General features: G+C 39.3%; 1 protein-coding gene and 1 long non-coding RNA gene across 5 annotated transcripts in view; one reads left to right on the top strand and one right to left on the bottom strand.

Moving 5' to 3' along the window:
• Positions 1-4,742, top strand: part of LOC132343369 (uncharacterized) — a 31,412-nt gene extending 26,670 nt beyond the window's left edge. The window contains exons 2-3 of the long non-coding RNA XR_009492175.1: positions 721-791; positions 4,057-4,742. This is a non-coding gene — a long non-coding RNA (uncharacterized lncRNA). The remainder of the gene's footprint in view (positions 1-720; positions 792-4,056) is intronic.
• AKAP6 (A-kinase anchoring protein 6) overlaps positions 1-20,532 on the bottom strand; it is a 500,589-nt gene that overhangs the window by 151,311 nt on the left and 328,746 nt on the right. The gene's annotated exons all lie outside the window — the stretch shown is intronic.

Here is a 20,532-nt window from a genome sequence, read left to right as displayed (position 1 = left end):
AATATTTACTTCTTTCTTTAGTGTTTAGGGATTTAGAATTGAAAAGTGCTGAATCAAGTCATTTTATTTTTCTGTGTTTGTGCCAACACCAATTTACTACCCTCCAGAAAGTTCCTGAACAAGATGTCTCAGGTGGTGTGCGTGTTGGCTTTTGCTGTCAATCAAACAGTATGTCAGTAGGGAACCATAATCATTTCCCTTTCATACTCTTAGTGTTCCAAAGAGGAATATTTTGATTACATCCCTGGAAAAAGTAAACTTTCTCATTTAGACACACTATTGCAAGCCGGGGTATCTGTTGGTTTTGGCATTCAGTTGAGCCTCAAATGATACAATCTATTAAAAGTTAAACATTTTACCTTAGGCTCCAAGGATTTTGCACTATAAACAGAGCTACAAATGGGTTCCTCTATAAGCAACATTCAGCATCACCCCCAAGACAAAGAGCTTTTACAGATGTTGCCATCTTTTTCATGCATTTTTCTGAAGAATGACAAGAACATATCAACTGACTGCTCTAATCAACAGATTGGCTTCACAATTAAAAAAAAAATTACACTTTCATTATAAATGAAAAGAGAATGCATTACAGACAAATAACTCTAAAAAACTTAATTAAAATGTGACTTCCAATGTAAGTCTAGTTGTGAGTAGAGTAGCATGCCACCATTTTTACTATGATACCTTGATACATATAACAAAAGCTTACTATTTTTGCAGGGTTTCCCAAGTGATTATTAAAAGAATGGTCTTTCCTAATTTGAAAGAGGCTAACTGCAAGTACCAAAAAGGTAAGCTATTCTCATTAAAAAAAAAAACAAAAAAAACTTACATATGACAGAGTGCCAGAAGATTCAATATTAAGGAGACATTTTTGGTGGTTCCTTATAAATTAAATAAAAATGGCAGCAGCTGCTTTTCCCAAGAATGATATAGCCCTGGACAATCACTAGATATTATGTAGACAGATGTTTTAAATAAAATAAGTATTTAGATTGCTAGATACCTTGCTAGATATGAAGGCAATTATAGGATGTCTTTGTTAAATTACATTTTTCATTTTTGTGAGGGAAAAAAAGAATTGTCCTGGAAACAGTACCGACAGGAAATGATCCTATATCTAAAACAGCTGGAGACTGTAACTAATATAAATTTACTTGAAAATAAAAATGCTGTGTGCCTCTGGAGACATGCAGTAACATGCCATAAAAACAGATGAGAATATAAAAGTATTTAAAAGGAGAGAAAATACATTTTATCTAGATTATACTGAGATATGATTCACTAATAAATGAGAAATATTTGAAGATAAAGAAAACAAAGAAAACCAGAAGTCATTTAAAAACTTACAACAGATATTTTACTTAAAAATATTTGCAGGAAATATAAAAATAATTTTCTAGGGAAAACATTTTGCTTTACAATATATTGATTATTAATCAATTTACTAGAGTCATATAAATGGAGAAGGCGATGGCACCCCACTCCAGTACTCTTGCCTGGAAAATCCCATGGGCGGAGGAGCCTAGTAGGCTGCAGTCCATTGGGTCGTGAAGAGTCGGACACGACTGAGCGACTTCACTTTGACTTTTCACTTTCATGCACTGGAGAAGGAAATGGCAACCCACTCCAGTGTTCTTGCCTGGAGAATCACAGGGACAGAGGAGCCTAGTGGGCTGCCGTCTATGGGGTCACACAGAGTCGGACATGACTGAAGCAACTTAGCAGCAGCAGCAGCAGCAGAGTCATATAAAAAGGTAAAGGCAGATAAAAGTGTTTAATTAGAAAATTCTAATGAAAGCAAAGGGTGCTTACTTTGAGAAAGGCAAGGACCCAAAATGCTGCCTAAGAATATTGGAGTAAATCTTAAAGTCATATGTAAAAGCCTCTATACAAAACTCTCACTACCTTTGTCCACGCTATCCCCATCTTTATTCCCGTTAGCTGCTGAATCAGAAAGATATCTGATGTACTAATTCATACCAAATATTTATAGGCATTAACATTAACAAGGGACCCATCTCTAAGTTCATGAATTCAATATTCTTCAATTAAAGACTGAAATGTGTTCATCTATAAGATAATTTTAAGGAAGGCTAATGGATGGAAACCTTTTTTCACAGCAGCAGTGAGGAGGGTCTGCAAAGACTTCTAAGTCTTGAGTGTCTACCTCCCTCATCTCTATCTAAGGCTCATCCTGGCTGTGCTCACAGGGTCTGGATATCAGGCAGGAGGAGATCACATGAAGCTGGATTTCCTTTGGGGCTCTAATTTGCACAGCCAGAAAAGACCCAGAGCCTCAGAAGTTAGCTTATCTTGTCAAGAGGAAAGGACACCCAACAAGAGGAAGATAGGATGAGGAGAATAAGGGCAAGTGGAAGAGCAAGGAGAAAAAGCAAGTATGTATGATGAGTGTAAAGAATGGTTGTTGCTGCTGCTACTGCTAAGTCGAAACCCCAAATAGAACACTCTTAAATAAAATCTTGACTTAAAATTCTTTGACAGGCTGCAGTTGTTAACATGCTCAAAAATGAAAGTCTAGAACCAAAACTAAAACTCAAAACGCATCTGTTACAGACTAAATGTTTGTAACAAAAAAGAAGTGACACTTTTGAACTGTGGTGTTGGAGAAGACTTTTGAGTGTCTCTTGGACTGCAAGGAGATCAAACCAGTCAATCCTAAAGGAAATCAACCCTGAATATTCAGGACTGATTGCTGAAGCTGAAGCTGAAGCTGAAGCTACAATACTTTAGCCACCTGTTGTGAAGAGCTGACTCATTTTAAAGACACTGATGCTGGGAAAGATTGAAGGCAGGAAGAGAAGGAAACAACAGAGGACGAGATGATTGGATGGCATCACCGACTTAATCGACGTGAGTTTGAGCAAGCTACGGGAGGTGGTGAAGGACAAGGAAGCCTGGCATACTGCAGTCAGTGGGGTCAAGAGTGGGACATGACTGAGCGACTGAATAAGAACAAATGTTTGTGTGCCCCACCCCAATTCATAGTTGAAACCTACCCTCAATGTGATGGTATTAGGAGGTTGGGCCTTTGGTAGGTGACTGGGTCATGAGGGTGGAGCCCTAATGAATGGGATTAGTGTTCTTATGAAAGAAACCCCAGAGAGCTGTTTCTCTCTTCTAACCTGTGAGGACACAGTGAAGCAGGAAGAGGGCCCTCATCAGACCCTGAATCTGCCAGCACCTTGATTTCGGACTTTCCAGCCTCCAAAACTGTGAGAAATAAATGTCTGAAGTTCACAAACCACCCAGTCTATGGTATTCTGTTATAGAAACCCAAACAGGCTCAGCCATCTTTATGGTCCAACTCTCATATCCGTACATGACTAGAAAAACCATAGATTTGACTAGACGAATCTTTGTCGGCAGAAGTGATGTCTCTGTTTTTTAATATGCTGTCTAGGTTTGTCATAACCTGTCTCCCAAGGAGCAAGTGTCTTTTAAATTCATGGCTACAGTCACTATCCACAGTGATTTTGGAGCTCAAGATAATAAACTGTTTTCACTGTTTCCCCATTCATTTGCCACAAAGTGATGAGACCAGATGCCATGATCTTAGTTTTCTGAATGTTGAGTTTTAAACCAGCTTTTTCACTCTTCTCTTTCACCTTATACAAGTTACCAAGTTTTAAAAAGAGCTACGGGGTTATTTTCTGGTAAATCTGCAACAGAGCCACTCACACACAGACGTACACACACGCGCACACACATACACACATATTTGCACAAAACATTATAACAGTAGTTCCCACACACTTACATCATCTTGATTACTATAAAGACTGATCATCACTGCTTCTTAGAGCTTATAAAGGTGGGCTTGTAGTTCAGTTGTTCTTGAAAATGCTTACTAGCTCATTGCTATTATATCTGAAAGAGACTAAAAAAATTTATAAATACACATTTTTTCCTCTTTGGAGGCTTGATTCCTACCCATCAGGCATACTCTTATTCTAAGTAAGGGATAAATTAAACAAAATTATGGCCTTCTTCTTCCTCACTTTTCTTAACTCTTTTTTCTGATCTTTGTTTTAGGACCACAGTCATCGATTCAATGGACATAAGTCTGAGCAAATTCTGGGAGATAGTGAAGGACAGGGAAGCCTGGTGTGCTGCAGTCCATGGGATCGCAATCAGACAAAATGGAGTGACTGAACAAGAGTGAAAAAAAATGAACTATTGCTATCTCCTAAGCCAAAAGACTCATGAAAAGAATTTAATATTGCTGTGTCCAAACCAGTCAAATTTCAACATACTGTTCCATTATTTTTTATTTCCATTATTCTATTAATATATTTCCCCCCTTGTAGTCAAGATGGACAGAGAAGGCAATGGCACCCCACTCCAGTACTTTTGCCTGGAAAATCCCATGGACGGAGGAGCCTGGTGGGCTGCAGTCCATGGGGTCGCAAAGAGTTGGACAGGGCTGAGCGACATCACTTTCACTTTTCACTTTCATGCATTGGAGAAGGAAATGGCAACCCACTCCAGTGTTCTTGCCTGGAGAATCCGAGGGACAGGGGAGCCTGGAGGGCTGCCGTCTATGGGGTTGCACAGAATTGGACACGACTGAAGCGACTTAGCAGCAGCAGCAGTCAAGATGGCAGAGCAAAAGGAGGCGCACTCATCTTCTCCTGCGAGAACACCAAAATCTCAACTAGCTGCTGAACAACCATCGACAGGAGAATGTCGGATCCCACCAAAAAAAGATACCTGCATCCAAGGGCAAAGGAAAATCTCAACAAGACAGTAGGAGGGGCACAATTGCATTTAGAATCAAACCTCATACCCTCCAGAGATGCTTGGGGGTACAAACAAAACCTTGTGTGCACCAGGACCCAGGAAACGGAGCAGTGACCTCCACAAGAGACTGAGTCAGACCTGCCTTTGAGGATTTGAATGTCTCCTGCAGAGGCATGGGTCAGCAGTGGCCTGCTGTGGAGACAGGGGCTCTGGCTGCAGTGGACCTGGGAGCCGTGGCGTGCTGGTGTAAGTCCTTTTGAAGGAAGTCGCCATTACCACCATTACCATAGTTCAGCCTCAGGCCAAACTACAGGGAAGGAACACAGCCCACCCATCAGCAGAAAATTTGATTAAAGACTTACTAGAGCAAGACCCTGTTTTCCCCACAGCTAATCCCTCCCATCAGGAAGCTTCCACAAGCCTCTCATCCTCATCCATCAGAGGGCAGACAGAATGAAAATCAATATCACAGAAAACTAACCAAACTGATCACATGGACCACAGCCTTGTTTAACTCAATGAAACTATGCACAGTGCTGTGTAGGGCCACCAACTCAGACAGATCATGGTGGAGAATTCTGACGAAATGTGGTCCACTGGAGAAGGGATTGGCAAGCCACTTCAGCATTCTTGCCTTAAGAACTCCATGAAGAGTATGAAAAGGTAAAAAACTATGACACTGAAAGATATTAGAAGTCTATTTAAAGGAATGATCTGACCTCGACCTCAACCAGTGCGGTGAGAGTCACCTCCCCCTGGGTCCCGGAATGCTCAGGGGTCTGCCGTGGCTGTCCTTCACCGTCTATCACTCCTCCCAAGCTGCTCCCATGCTTGTCCACACACCCCAGGTATTACAGACTTCGTTCAGTTCCTTAAACAAACCTAGCTCCTTCCCGTACTGGCCCCTCCGCCCAGATTTTTTCCTTCCTTCTTCATATGACTATCATCTTCATTTCCTGTAGCAGTCAGTTTAAATATTACTTCTTTCCCTGATCATCTTACCAAAGATAGGTATACTCAATTATTTTCTTTCTTAGGTCCTATTCATTTTATTCCTAATATTTACTGCATCTTAAAATTATAGTTATTGGACTTAATGATTTTTTTTTTGCTTATTTGCATGCTTGCTTTTTCTGATTCTTATCTCACTGATATGTAAACTCTATAAGGACAGAGACCTCATCTTTCTAGTTGTATCCCCTAGTTGTATCATAATTGTATCACCAATGTCAGAAAATTGTGCACTGATTCAATGAATGAATAAATGGGTTGTTGAGTGAAGGCTCACAAACAATTCTTCAAGGAAGCCTGAAGGAGAGGCGATGTCCTAAGCAAAGATCCTTGGACAGTGGTGACAAACACTTCAGGTTGCCAAATGGAGTGCTAAGATATAAATGGTGGCATTCAAACAGGATCAATTCCCTTTAAAGGGCTGCTTTGACCAAAGTCTCCTGAGATTCCTTCAGTTTAACATAGACTGAGATTGTCTAAGAATTGCAAACAAGAAAACTCCTGGTGGCAATTAAGCCTGTATGTTATACATTTTAATTTAAAGTGTTGATGTTTAATTTTAGCTGGTCTGTATGATGCTTTAACCCTGGAGATAAAATAATTAGTTGAGCTAAGAGATGGAGAAAATATATTTCATGCCAAGCCATGGTAGAAGCAGGAGTCTCAAAGCGACAGGAAGTACAGTTGAACAACATACAACAGGGTGGGAAAGTTCACGCCACAAGGAACCAAAGAGAATAAAAATGATTAATACATGGGAGCCTCCTTAAGACGAGTTCAGAGAGACTCCAAAACTGATCTCATTACCAAAGGGGAGAGGGATGGGGCAATTTACCTCTTGAAGTCCCAGAATATTTTTCTTTGAGCTTCATTTCTTCCATTTAGAATGGAAGTCTGAGATATTTCATATCCTTAAACAGAACCTGCTCTGTGTATGACTGTCGAGATAGAAACACTAATTATGATGTGGTTATACCTGCAGGTACTGTTGGAGTTATTTTCTTCACATAGAATAGCTTAAGCACAGTGATTTTGGAGTTATTGTTTCTGATTTAACAGCTTATGCCTTCTGCCATATGCAGGTTAGAAGAGTTATTCCTTGCTGTCCTTGATGTGACAGCATCTAGTTCATTTCATCTTTTACATGATATGTTAAATTAAGCTGGGAAACTAGATAATGCAAGTTGTAATAAATATAAAAACAAAAGTAGCCTCAAAGTAAGAGCACAGGAAGTCTCATTTCAGCTTGAATTTTCAGCATCATTTTGGTTGTTCACGTCTTTTACTTATTGCTGTAGCTTACATAATTGATGTTGACTATGAAGCAAAGGAGAAAAGGAAAGATATAAACATCTGAATGCAGAGTTCCAAAGAATAGCAAGAAGAGATAAGAAAGCCTTCTTCAGCGATCAATGCAAAGAAATAGAGGAAAACAACAGAATGGGAAAGACTAGAGATCTCTTCAAGAAAATCAGAGATACCAAAGGAACATTTCATGCAAAGATGGGCTCGAAAAGGACAGAAATGGTATGGACCTAACAGAAGCAAAAGATATTAAGAAGAGATGGCAAGAATACACAGAAGAACTATACAAAAAAGATCTTCACGACCCAGATAATCACGATGGTGTGATCACTGACCTAGAATAGCCAGACATCCTGGAAAGTGAAGTCAAGTGGGCCTTAGAAAGCATCACTACGAACAAAGCTAGTGGAGGTGATGGCATTCCAGTGGAGCTATTCCAAATCCTGAAAGATGATGCTGTGAAAGTGCTGCACTCAATATGCCAGCATATTTGGAAAACTCAGCAGTGGCCACAGGACTGGAAAAGGGCAGTTTGCATTCCAATCCCAAAGAAAGACAATGCCAAAGAATGCTCAAACTACCTCACAATTGCACTCATCTCACACGCTAGTAGGGTAATGCTTAAAATTCTCCAAGCCAGGTTTCAGCAGTATGTGAACCGTGAACTTCCTGATGTTCAAGCTGGTTTTAGAAAAGGCAGAGGAACCAGAGATCAAATTGCCAACATCCGCTGGATCATGGAAAAAGCAAGAGAGTTCCAGAAAAATATCTATTTCTGCTTTATTGACTATGCCAAAGCCTTTGACTGTGTGGATCACAATAAACTGTGGAAAATTCTGAAAGAGATGGGAATACCAGACCACCTGATCTGCCTCTTGAGAAATTTGTATGCAGGTCAGGAAGCAATAGTTAGAACTGGACATGGAACAACAGACTGGTTCCAAATAGGAAAAGGAGTACATCAAGGCTGTATATTGTCACCCTGCTTATTTAACTTATATGCAGAGTACATCATGAGAAACGCTGGACTGGAAGAAACACAAGCTGGAATCAAGATTGCAGGGAAAAATATCAATAACTTCAGATATGCAGATGACACCACCCTTATGGCAGAAAGTGAAGAGGAACTCAAAAGCCTCTTGATGAAAGTGAAAGTGGAGAGTGAAAAAGTGGGCTTAAAGCTCAACATTCAGAAAACGGAGATCATGGCATCCGGTCCCATCACTTCATGGGAAATAGATGGGGAAACAGTGGAAACAGTGCCAGACTTTATTTTTCTGGGCTCCAAAATCACTGCAGATTGTGACTGCAGCCATGAAATTAAAAGGTGCTTACACCTTGGAAGGAAAGTTATGACCAACCTAGATAGCATATTGAAAAGCAGAGACATTACTTTGTCAACAAAGGTTCGTCTAGTCAAGGCTATGGTTTTTCCAGTGGTCATGTATGGATGTGAGAGTTGGACTGTGAAGAAAGCTGAGTGCAGAAGAATTGATGCTTTTGAACTGTGGTGTTGGAGAAGACTCTTGAGAGTCCCTTGGACTGCAAGGAGATCCAACCAGTCCATTCTTAAGAAGATCAGCCCTGGAATTTCTTTGGAAGGAATGATGCTAAAGCTGAAACTCCAGTACTTTGGCCACCTCATGCGAAGAGTTGACTCATTGGAAAAGACTCTGATGCTGGGAGGAATTGGGGACAAGAGGAGAAGGGGACGACAGAGGATGAGATGGCTGGATGGCATCACTGACTCGATGGACGTGAGTCTGAGTGAACTCTGGGAGTTGGTGATGGACAGGGAGGCCTGGCGTGCCGTGATTCATGGGGTCACAAAGAGTCGGACACGACTGAGCGGCTGATCTGGTCTGATCTGATATAAGTTAATATCTAGAGATATAACTCTATCAAATTTTGGAGAAAGAACCAAGAAAGAAGGAGTTATCTGGGCTTCAAAGAGCTTCTCATGCATGGGTGCATCCTGAGTTGCTAGGTCATGTCCATCTCTTTGCAACCCCATGAACTGTACCCCTCCAGGCTCCTCTGTCCATGGCATTGCCCAGGCAAGAATACTGGAGTGGGTTGCCATTTCCTTCTCCAAGGGGATATCTGACACAGGGATCAAATCCATGTCCCCTGCATTGACAGGAAGATTCTTTACCAATGAGCCCCTGGAGACCCCAGACCTTCTCATAGTTATGGGCAATTGAGCCAAACCTCACCATGAAGTAACATTAAAATATTTTGGTGATCTGCTATTGCACATAAGACACAAATCACAGGATTAGCTAGAGCCCACACATTCAAGTCAGTATACCCATGACTAGACAACTTGTTCAACAAATAACCTACTGGCAATGTGGTTACATTTCCCCTTATGATGGCCCCATATGAAAAGACCTATCTGTGAGGATTAATGGGCTTCCCTGGAGGCTCAGACAGTAAACAATCTGCCTGCAATGCAGGAGATCCGGGTTCAATCCTGGGTCAGGAAGATCCCCTAGAGAAGGAAATGGCAACTCACTCCAGTATTCTTGCCTGAAGAATCCCATGGAAATAGGAGCCTGCCAAGCTACAGTCCATGGGGTCACAAAGAATTGGACATAACTAAGTGACTAACACACACACACGCGCGCGCACACACACACACACACACACACGAGGATTAATGTAGCATATCTTCAGTTACATCACTGTTCTGATTTAAAAATCAAATAACAACAATGAACAAAGGTCTTTCAGTGGTTGCCATTTTCTTTAGAATAAAATCCAAATGTCTTAGCACAATATTTAAACACCACTCATGACTGGATCCTAGTCCACCTTCCCATGAATCCTCTTTAACTTCGTTTTCTGACAAAGAGCAAACACCACTGATATTCGCTTCAGACTAAACCATGTCCCCCCAGGTGTACAGCCTTTCCATCTCTGTTTCCCAACCACTTCTCCATTTCTGAAGCTCCACACCCCATACATTCCTTCATGCTCAATAACCACTCAGCACACCTGGATTCCTGGACTCACAGTTCACACCTATATTATAAAATATGCATCTCTTCCCACCTTACAGGTATTCATGATTGCTCTATCCTACCAGATTTTAAGTTCTCCAAGAATAGGATATGAACCAGACTTTTTTTGATATTGCAGGTTCCTGACATATAATAGACAGTCAACAAATACTTGCTAAATGAATGAATGAGTCAAAGAGATGGTCTGGTGACGTTTCTATATTAAAAGAGCTGATTATTTTAAAAATTATTTAAAAGTTTGGGGCAGGAACAGAATAAAGTAAGCCTGGGACTTTTTTTCTACCAGAAAGCAAAGAAGCATCCGTTGACTAATGGGAATATCCAAACAACACAAAAGCCATCATGAGGAGGCTCCCTTTTGGCAAATTTTAGACAATCTGAACATCAAAAAAGAAGAGTTGTAAGTAAAAAACAATCAATATGTAATTATACTCAAAAGAGAGGACAAGAAGTATCACCAATTAAGATGATTAGTACCCCAAAGTTGGTAAGTAAAAAGAAAAAAATTAGGCATTTCACTTGCTTCTTAAAAGAGATACTGTTGTTTATCTTAGGTTGATATGAGGAAGCTCTATAGGAAAAAAAATGCCAGTTAAAAATATGGAAGAAATAGAAAACTACCATTTCACAATCCCCAAGGAAATCATTAATTCCAGCAAGAATCATCAGTGGATTCTAAGAAATACGTATAATATCATATATGAAACGAGTCGCCAGTCCAGGTTTGATGCACGATACTGGATGCTTGGGGCTGGTGCAGTGGGACGACCCAGAGGGATGGTATGGGGAGGGAGGAGGGAGGAGGGTTCAGGATGGGGAACACATGTATACCCATGGCAGATTCATTTTGATATATGGCAAAACCAATACAATATTGTAAAGTTAAATAAAATTAAATTAAAAAAACAAATAAAACCATTAAACAAAGCTTTGAAGGAGAACTAAACATTCACATGATATCAAGGCACTGTCCTACAGATTACTACTAACTATAAGGAAAATCTCATCTCTACAAAGAAGATATTTGGCTGCCACCAATTTAGCATCACAAAGAGTGGACAGCACAACCTGATGAGATGCCGTATGAAGTGTGCATACCAAAAACATTTAACTTGAATCCAAGGAAGCCTCTGGACCAAATTTACAGGTTATAGCAAGCAGGGAGTAGAGGGAAAAGCTACAAGACACCATGAGGAAGCAATCAGACAAATCTAGAACATAAAACATTTTGTATAATGATTCACCTGTTTCTTCAAATTGGTATTTAAGGGCTTCTGGGACTTCAGTTTGAGTGGAGTTTTCCCCCAGTTTTATTGAGAGATAATTGACTTTCATTACAGTATAAGTTTAAGGAGTAAAACATGATGGTTAGATTTACATACATTCTGTGGAACGGTTATCTCAATTTCAGTCAACATCTATCATCTCATATAAAATGAAAGAAAAATGAAAGAAAGAAAAAAAGAAAAAATTTTCCTTGCGATGAGAACTCTCAGGAATCACTCTCTTAACAACTTTCCTATGTATCACATGGTAGTATTAATCATAGTCGTCATGTTGTACATTACAGCCCTGGTTCTTATTTATCTTAAAACTGAAAATGTGTACCTTTTTCTTTTTTTTACCACCTTCCTCCAATTCCCCTCCCGCACCCTCTGCCTCTGGTACCACATGTCTGATTATTTTTTTGAGTTGTTTTCTTTAGATTACACATGCAAGATCATATAGTATTTGTGCTTCTCTCTCTGACATATTTCACCTAGCACAATGTCTTTAATGTCTATCCATTTTGTCACAGGTGATAGAATTTCCTCATTTTTATGGCTGAATAATATTTTACTTTGAAGAACTTTATTCATTCATCTGTTAATGGACACTTAGGTTGTTTCCATGTTTTGAGTATTGCAAATTGTGTTGCTATGAATATGGGGGTGCAGATACCTTTTCAAGTTAATGTTTCCATTTCCTCTGGACATATTCCCAGAAATGGAATTGCTAGATCATATTGATAGTTCTATATTTAATTTTTTGAGGCTCTTCCATACTGTTTTACCTAGTGGCTGTACCAATCTACAAGTTCACCAACAGTACACACGAGTTCCCTTTTCTCTACTTCCACACCAGCACTGGTTATCTTGTCTTTCTGATGATGGCCATTCTAACAGGCATGAGGTGATTTCTCATTGCGGTTTTAATATGCATTTCTCTAGTAAATGACTAGTGACATTCACCACCTTTTCTTGTGCCTGTTGGCCTTTCATATGTCATCTTTGGGGAAGTGTCTGTCAGGTCCTTTGCCTAATTATTAATTGTGTTATTTCTGGTTGGTTTTTCCTTTCTTTGTTTTTTGCTATTGAGTTGCGTAAGTTCTTTATAGATTTAAACTATTAACAACCTCATTATATATATGGTTTTCAAATATTTTTGTAGGGTTCTGAAATAGAAACACGTTGAAAAAAAAAGATGACAGTGAGGAACAAATCATTTTATATTAGCATTAAATGCACTGCTATCTTCAATATGCTACTTTGAAGTCTGAGAAGCAGCACTAAGAGAGAACTATTTTTCTAATGATAAATATTTTACTTTTAGTCAGAATACCATATCCATAATGAAACTTTCTATTATTTATTGGATATTTTAAAAGAAATATAAAGTTTTATATTGTATATAATTATTCATTTTTTATAGTTCCATCCCAAATAATCTATTCACCTATGAAATAAGTATTGATTTTGTCCTGTTACTTGAGCCAGTATACAAATTAACAGGTTTATTACATGTGGTAAAAACCTGGATTTACTATCTCTCACCTATATCAGTTCACTAATCACTGGGTACCTAGACAAATGCTCAAATCATTGAGAATAATGTTGTGCTCAATCAGGAATCACTTGCTAATAGGATATTGATACTCTGATAATAAATTACATTTATACTTTCATGGTTATGAGATTACACATACATTTCTTCATTTGACAATTATAACAATCTTGTGCCATGCTCAGGTACATCAGGTATTATTATCTCCACTGAACAGATGCAGAGACCAGAAATCAAATAAATTTGTCCAAAGTCAAAAACCTAACAAGAGGAAGAGCCAAAGGGTTCTGGCTCCAAGTCTAGTATTTTTTTAAATAACCATCCCATTTATCCTCTCAAGCCAGCAGTTCTGCAACCATGATTTTCAATCCCTAACCAGTCTCAGAAAAGGCAACTAAAACAGATGGGGAGTGGCACAAAATCCCTGGGTAAGGTATGCACATCAGTCACTTTCTGCGAGGCTCAGTCTACCTTGTCCTGTGGCTCCTGGACTCAATCAAAACTCTGCTCCTTTACCTCCAGCAATGACACCTATTATGCAGCCTTAGTGGCCGTGCACCACCGCAGTGTCCACACAACGACTACCCGGTACAGCTCCCCACTCAGCCACCTTGTCACTCCTTCCCTTCACACACCCTGCATGTGGCGAACAACCTGGCCTCACTGCAGGGATCTTTTTCTTGCCAATTCTGATTACTGATCCCCAACCAGCAACAACCTGTTATCCTTATGATGTATTGATATGTGGGATTCACAGGGGTCCTGGGATAACGTAGAAATTTAGGGCCAAGGTTACAGTGCATGTTGAGCTCTTGACTTTCCTACATTTATCTCGTCGCCCTGTTACTCCTTTATGGAGACATTATTCCTATTCCCTTCTGATCTCTTGCTTCTGGCTGGTCACAGATCCTCTGGCACCTACTCAGACGCTTGTTTCCATCCCAACACATGAAGGCTTGCACATTCCAATACCAGCATCATGGAGCAACTAAGGACTCACCTGGTAACCTGCGAGACAATCTGTCCCAGTCTTATAGCTGGCAGCAGTGGCCTTTGCCTTCTCCTAATTCTACCTACCAGCCCCCTAGGGCATGTGGTCCTCACTGCGCCTGTTCTTTAGAAAATACTAAGTTCCCCAAATGAAACATTACTCTCTGTGGTGAGTCTTGAAAGCTAGAGATTATGAAAAGTCAGGTGATTCTTGTGAGAAAGTGGGAGAAGAAGCACTGAGACACAGACAGTCAAGGACAAAAGGCTAGAGTGAAGAAAAAAAGAAGAAATACAGTGACAGAAATAGCCCAAAAGCCTTTTTATATTTCATGTAGGTTCTAGAAAAAGCATGAGATAGTAAATTAAGAAAGAGGAATAGTGACTTGAGTCATTAAGTAGTCCATCTTCCTCATTCCAGTTTAATTAGTGTTTCCATATTCTCTATGAACACATAACCCTTCATATACCCTCAAAATCGTATGTTTTAAATATTATTCACAAGGTGGTGATGAATCACCTATCTTCTTAAAGTGGATTCCAGGTCCATGTAGGCCTTACTGACATCTTTAAAAAGTGTGTTCTTATTTAGCACTTGAGAAAAAGCAAGTTAATTTTTTATAACCTTTTTTCTCCCCTGTAATCTTTTCACCAGACCCTAAAATCACTTATTTTCAGAATTCTCTCAAATCCCTGAGCTGGAATGTAGTGTTCCAGCCAACTCCTTCCTCCCACCACCAAAACATTGATGTTTCTCTCCAGGCTTTTTGAGCGATCGCCTCACAATTAGGAAAAGCCCAGTACATCCTTTAGGTTGTCACGTCCTACCAGATGTTTTCCAGCTGTTCCCAATGTCTTTCTGCTAATGCTCTGCCATCTGCCACCTTAATGGTGCCCCAGTGGAGAATGGATGCTTTGGTGACTTTGCTCTCAGACTTGTAAAGACCTGGCCCATTGCCTCATCCTGGGTAATCTGATCTGCATGTTTGTCACATTCCTCCAAATAAATGTTGCATTTATTCTACTTAATAACTAAGCAACCAACATTGAGCCAATTACGACATGAAGTGATAGTGTCATATCACTTCACCTCTACGCCTCTACACCTGTATATCACTCTTCATTAATGGGCACATTCACATCTCATTTCCAGCAATCATATGTCCTGCCACCTAGATGACAACTGACATCTTGCCTAAGCAGCATCATTACTTTTTATCTTAAAATATTTTTTAATCAGTATGCCAAGCACAGCAGGACAGTAAGGAGTTATGTGCCTTTTTGTCACCTTGCTGGTTATATCAATACTTCACACATGGAAATCTTGTATTCATTTGATATTCTCTACAGCTGAATGAAGACAAATCCTGGTCCTCTGAGATCCACAGTCAGTTAAAAGTCAAAGTCTGCCAAGGAACAGCGGTAACTGGTGCTTATTTCCAGAATCTGTAAATCAGTGTGGGATCTATTTGTGTATATTTATTGAGATTATTGCTCCCTTCAATTATGTAGAGTAATGGAAACTATTTTTCTGAAACCACAATTATACTAGATGTCAAAAAGGTTAGCACCATTAGCTCATAATGCTTTCCCAAACCCAATGGGAATGGTTGTTATTGGGACTCCAGCAAACACAACAGCAAGTTCCAGAAAAATGACATGCATACTAATTACAATGTTCCTGTCTATAGGCATCTATCTATATTTTGAATTAGTTAATTTAAAATTTGGGCCCACCACACAATAACATGTTATCTTCCAAGATAAAGCAAGCCCACTATGGCACTCTTCAATAAACAGTTTACTAAAAGTATTTGTGCTTATGGGGTCACAAGCCAGATTTGTATGCAAAATCGTCAGATTATAAACCTGAGACTAAAAAAGAGTGTTCACATCATCCCTGCCAGCATAGACTCAAATTCTCTCATCTCACTGTTGTTATTTAGGCGCTAAGTCGTGTCCAACTCTTCTGTGACCCCATAGCCCACCAGGCTCCACTATCCATGGGATTTCCCAGGCAAGAATATTGGAGTGGGTTGCCATTTCCTTCTCCAGGGGATCTTCCCGACCTAGGGATCAAACCCAGGTCTCCTGCATTGGCAGGCGGGTTCTTTACTGCTGAGCAACCAGGGAAATCCTCTGATCTTATAACACTATTTTACATTGAACGAGCAGTGTCTTCCCATTTCAGCTCGTATTTAACTGAAATTAACAACATCTATCTTTTATTTGACAAAGCAATAAGATCCCAAACAGCAACTTCATGCTTAACTTGAAGCAGTTATAAATGTAGCAACAGTGCAATTGTCTTGCACTGAAAGTTAAACATTCACTCATTTCTGCCTCAGTCAATAAATGTATTTAGTTGTTTTGTAAACACTTAGAGTGTCTTCAACGTAGAAAACATCCTATCATCTAATAACGTGTGCTGGGCCTTGTAAAGGAGGGAGATAAGGCCTGTAAGGAGCTTCTAGTTAGCAAAAGACACAGATTGTAACAGGTAATTATAAAGCAAGGCAGAGTGGCAAAAAGAAGTAAGACCAACAAAAAGGAGCTAATAATACATTGAAAATACATATAAGAAATGGTATTTTCACTGAGTCCTAGTGGATGAACAGAATTCTGACCAGCAGATAAGAAATAAATACAGCTAGGCTGAAAGGAGCCTTTAGAAATGAACCTACAAACTCTTCTGCACTTCATATAATCACTGATATTTTGCACCCCTAAGAGTGTTATTTAAGTTTTCAATGCAGTTAATTGAAACCCTACTAGATGCAAATCAAAAGTTTCAGCCTTAATTGAGATATTTTGAAAATTGAACCCATTGCTTCAGGCAGGTGCTACATGAGATTCCATTAATATAGGTAATTAACATTAGCCTCTGCTTTAATTAACATGCACACTTTAATTAGCAAAGCATTAACCAACATTAAAAAATCTGATCTTCATGCATCACAAAAACTACAAAGTTATGACTACTATGTTATTTTTCTCCAAGGTTGTAAATCACAAAACAACGATCACTTTTGAACTGCACACCAAATTTGAAATATTAAACAGGGAGATAGATACAATATGAATGATAACTCTATCAAAACAAAAAAGAATGTTCTTTACAAAATATAGAGCCAAGAGCTTTCACATTTTAAATATGAATTACATTATAATTTTTCAGTGGAGGGCAGAAGACTTTGACTTAAATGAATCCCCATAGACTGTTATCTTCCTTATAAGAAATAAACAAATGATTATAATAGAGTTAACAACGTGACTATCTACCTCCTAACCTCTTCTTATCCTTTCCAGGGACCAAAGAAAATAGTAGTTTCAATGTCATTTAGTACCTAAGGTTCCAAACTAGCAAAACTTTCATTTTTAAAACAACCTATGTTGCCTTGTTTTATCTTAAAGATCCATAGGCACCGGAATAGTTCTTTACTGTAGACCTACCATGTACTGAGCCACCAATAATTACCTATTTTTATAAAACACAAAATTTACTTTCATGTTATTTCTTTACTATGATCAATCAAGATGTGCCAATTTTTAAGTTCAATTAATATTCCATATTACCTATTTTATGAAAAAAGCTTCATCTTTATATGGAATAAATGGTACCCATGTGGCATACCATTTTATTCTTTTGTCCCAAGATGTACTAAAATTACAGTAAAAGACAACGACTTTTAAAACTCACATTTATAGAAAAAGCAAACATATCCTGATTAAAAATTTTTTAAAAATTTCACAATATTGCACAAAATTAAAACAACGAAGTCCCCACTGATCTCCTACAATGTGTAAGGCAGTATTTCAGACAAAGAGAAACCCAGGTGACCACGACAAAAAGTGTCCATCTTGAACGTATATTCACATCCCAAACTGAAAATGTCAGAAAGCACAGCCATTGGGGTAAATGTTGGTACAGTGAGAGAAAGAGAGCAGTGGGTGTGATATTAGATTTGTATGCTCATTTGCTGTCTTAAGCAGTTACTAATACTGCTTCTTCCCAGTGACTTCAAAGAAAGCTGGGTCTGTTCCCACCATTGACCACTTCACCACCGCCTGCCACAGAGTCAGCAGGAGCCCGTATTTTCACCCTTCACTCTCCAAGCTCCTTTCAGCTGACAAGTTGGGCAGTGAACGTTTTCTAGGTTTTACAAAGCTGTTTTCCAGCTGTTACAGTGAATTCCTTGGCCCTCCCTCCTATGGCAAATCAGGACCTGGGCTACCAGGAGACCATGCAGGAGACAGGCGTCCTTCCTGGATCACTGCCGAGGGCAGTGCCCTGGAAACAGGTGCCAGGGCACCTCTCAATTCTGTTTAAATGAAGTTGAAAAGTCTTTATAAAATTCTTCCTTTATTCTGGAGATATTATTATGACAAATTCCTTATATAAAGCTTGAAAGAAAGTTTTAGTCACTCAGTCGAGTCCAACTCTCTGAGACCCCATGGACTGTAGCCCACCAGGCTCTCTGTCCATGGAATTCTCCAAGCAAGAATACTGGAGTGGTTAGCGATTCCCTTCTCCAGGGGATCTTCCCAACTCAGGGATTGAACCTGTTCCTCCTGCACTGCAGGCAGCTTCTTTACTGTCTGAGCCACCAGGGAAGCCCACTTCCTTATGTAGGGTGGCCATATATCAGTTTTACCTATGCTCTGCCCATTAAATTCATTTGGGCTTTCATGCAAAAGATACAAGCACGAGAGACAGAGCATAGAACACTGATTTAGAATTGTGTGACTAATTTAAGAACCAAGGACTTTCATAGAGAAGTCCACCAGTTTAAGTTCTCCTCCCGGTTTAAGATCTGAAGACTTTTGTAGAGAATTCCTCCAGTTATTCAAGAGTGGACCCACTGCATCAATGAGCCATTTGTTTAACTGCATATACATTAAGACAAAGGCCTAATAGTGAGAATTCACTCTCCACTAAATTGATTCTTTCTCTTCACTCTGAAGTAATGAAACCACCAATTGCAAAATCAGCCTGTGGATGCACTAAAATGCAGATTCTCAGGCCCAGTTAGGAGGAAATGAATCCTAGTTTCTGGTGAGTGGGTCATCTTTAACCAGGACATCTAAGCAATGCTTACTCAGAGTAAATCTGGAGAAACTCTGAGAGAAACTACAGTACCCAACTTATCATCATATTACAGAAGATAGTCCTGAAAATAAGCAAAATAGTCCATACCCAGTTGTATAACTTCCAAATAGATTAATGGGGAAGAAAAAAGTTTTTAGGGGAGAAAGATTTATTAAAATAGAGTCAATTTTGACAATTAAAATTTGATGGGCAGATAATAAATAGAAATATTTATATTTACATAAAAACAGAAATATTTATGTTCACTTTGAATATATTTTTATAATCATCTCTGCTATAGATATTGCTTCATAAACACATTTTAAGCATAGAGTTTCCAAACACATTTCTTTAGGAAAAAAAAAAAATCAAACTTAGCTCCACTAGTAGAGTGCTCTACTTTTGCTATGTTCAATTCACCAAAAGATGGCTGAATCTTTAGCATGTTTCATATCAACCAACTTCTGATGAATTTCACGGAAGTAACAAAGAGAGGTTTATCTTGAAACAGATAGATTAATCTTAAAAGAGATAGATTTAACACACATTGACTTTCTTTAGATCTCTGATTATATTCTGCATGACATAATCATCATAAATCTGGGGAAATATGGTCCAACTCACTCTCCACAAAAAGGTTGTTGTTGTTCTTGTTCGGTTGCTCAGTCTCGTGCAACTCTTTGTGACTCCCTGGACTGCAGCATGCCAGGCTTCCCTGTCCTTCACTATTACCCAGAGTTTGCTCAAGCCCACATCCACTGAGTCAGTGATGCTATCCAACCATCTCATCCTCTGTCGTCCCTTCTCCTGCCCTCAATCTTTCCCACCATCAGGATCTTTTCCAATGAGTCAGCTCTTCCCATCAGGTGGCCAAGTATTGCAGCTTCATCATCAGTCCTTTCAATGAATACTCAGGGTTGATTTCCTTTAGGATTGACTGGTTTTATCTCCTTGCTGTCCAAGGGACTCTTTAAGAGTCTTCTCTACAACCACAGTTAGAAGGCATCAGTTCTTTGGCACTCAGCCTTTTTTATTGTCCAGCTCTCAAATCCATACTTAACTTCTGGAAAAACCATAGCTTTGACTAGATGGACTTTTGTCAGCAATGTCTCTCTTTTTTAACATGCTGTCTAGGTTGGCCATAGCTTTTCTTCGAAGGAGCAAGCGTCTTTTAATTTCATGTCTGCAGTCACCATCTGCAGTGATTTTGGAGCCCAAGAAAAGAAAGTCTGTCACTGTCTCCACTATTTCCCCATCTATTTACCATAAAGTGATAGGACTGGATACCATGATCTTGGTTTTTAGAATGTTGAGTTTTACACCAACTTTTTTACTTTCCGCTTTCACCTTCATCAAGAGGCTCTTATATCTTTGCTTTCTGCCATTAGGGTGGTTTCATCTGCATATCCGAGGTTATTGATACTTCTCCTGGCAATCTTGATTCTAGCTTGTTTGTCATTCAGCCCAGCATTTCGCATGAGGTACTCTGCATGTAAATTAATAAGCAAGGTGACAATATACAGCCTT

The sequence above is a fragment of the Bos taurus genome, chromosome 21 (assembly GCF_002263795.3).
Source record: "Bos taurus isolate L1 Dominette 01449 registration number 42190680 breed Hereford chromosome 21, ARS-UCD2.0, whole genome shotgun sequence".
NCBI lineage: Eukaryota > Metazoa > Chordata > Mammalia > Artiodactyla > Bovidae > Bos > Bos taurus.
This window is presented reverse-complemented; position numbering and strand designations above follow the sequence as displayed.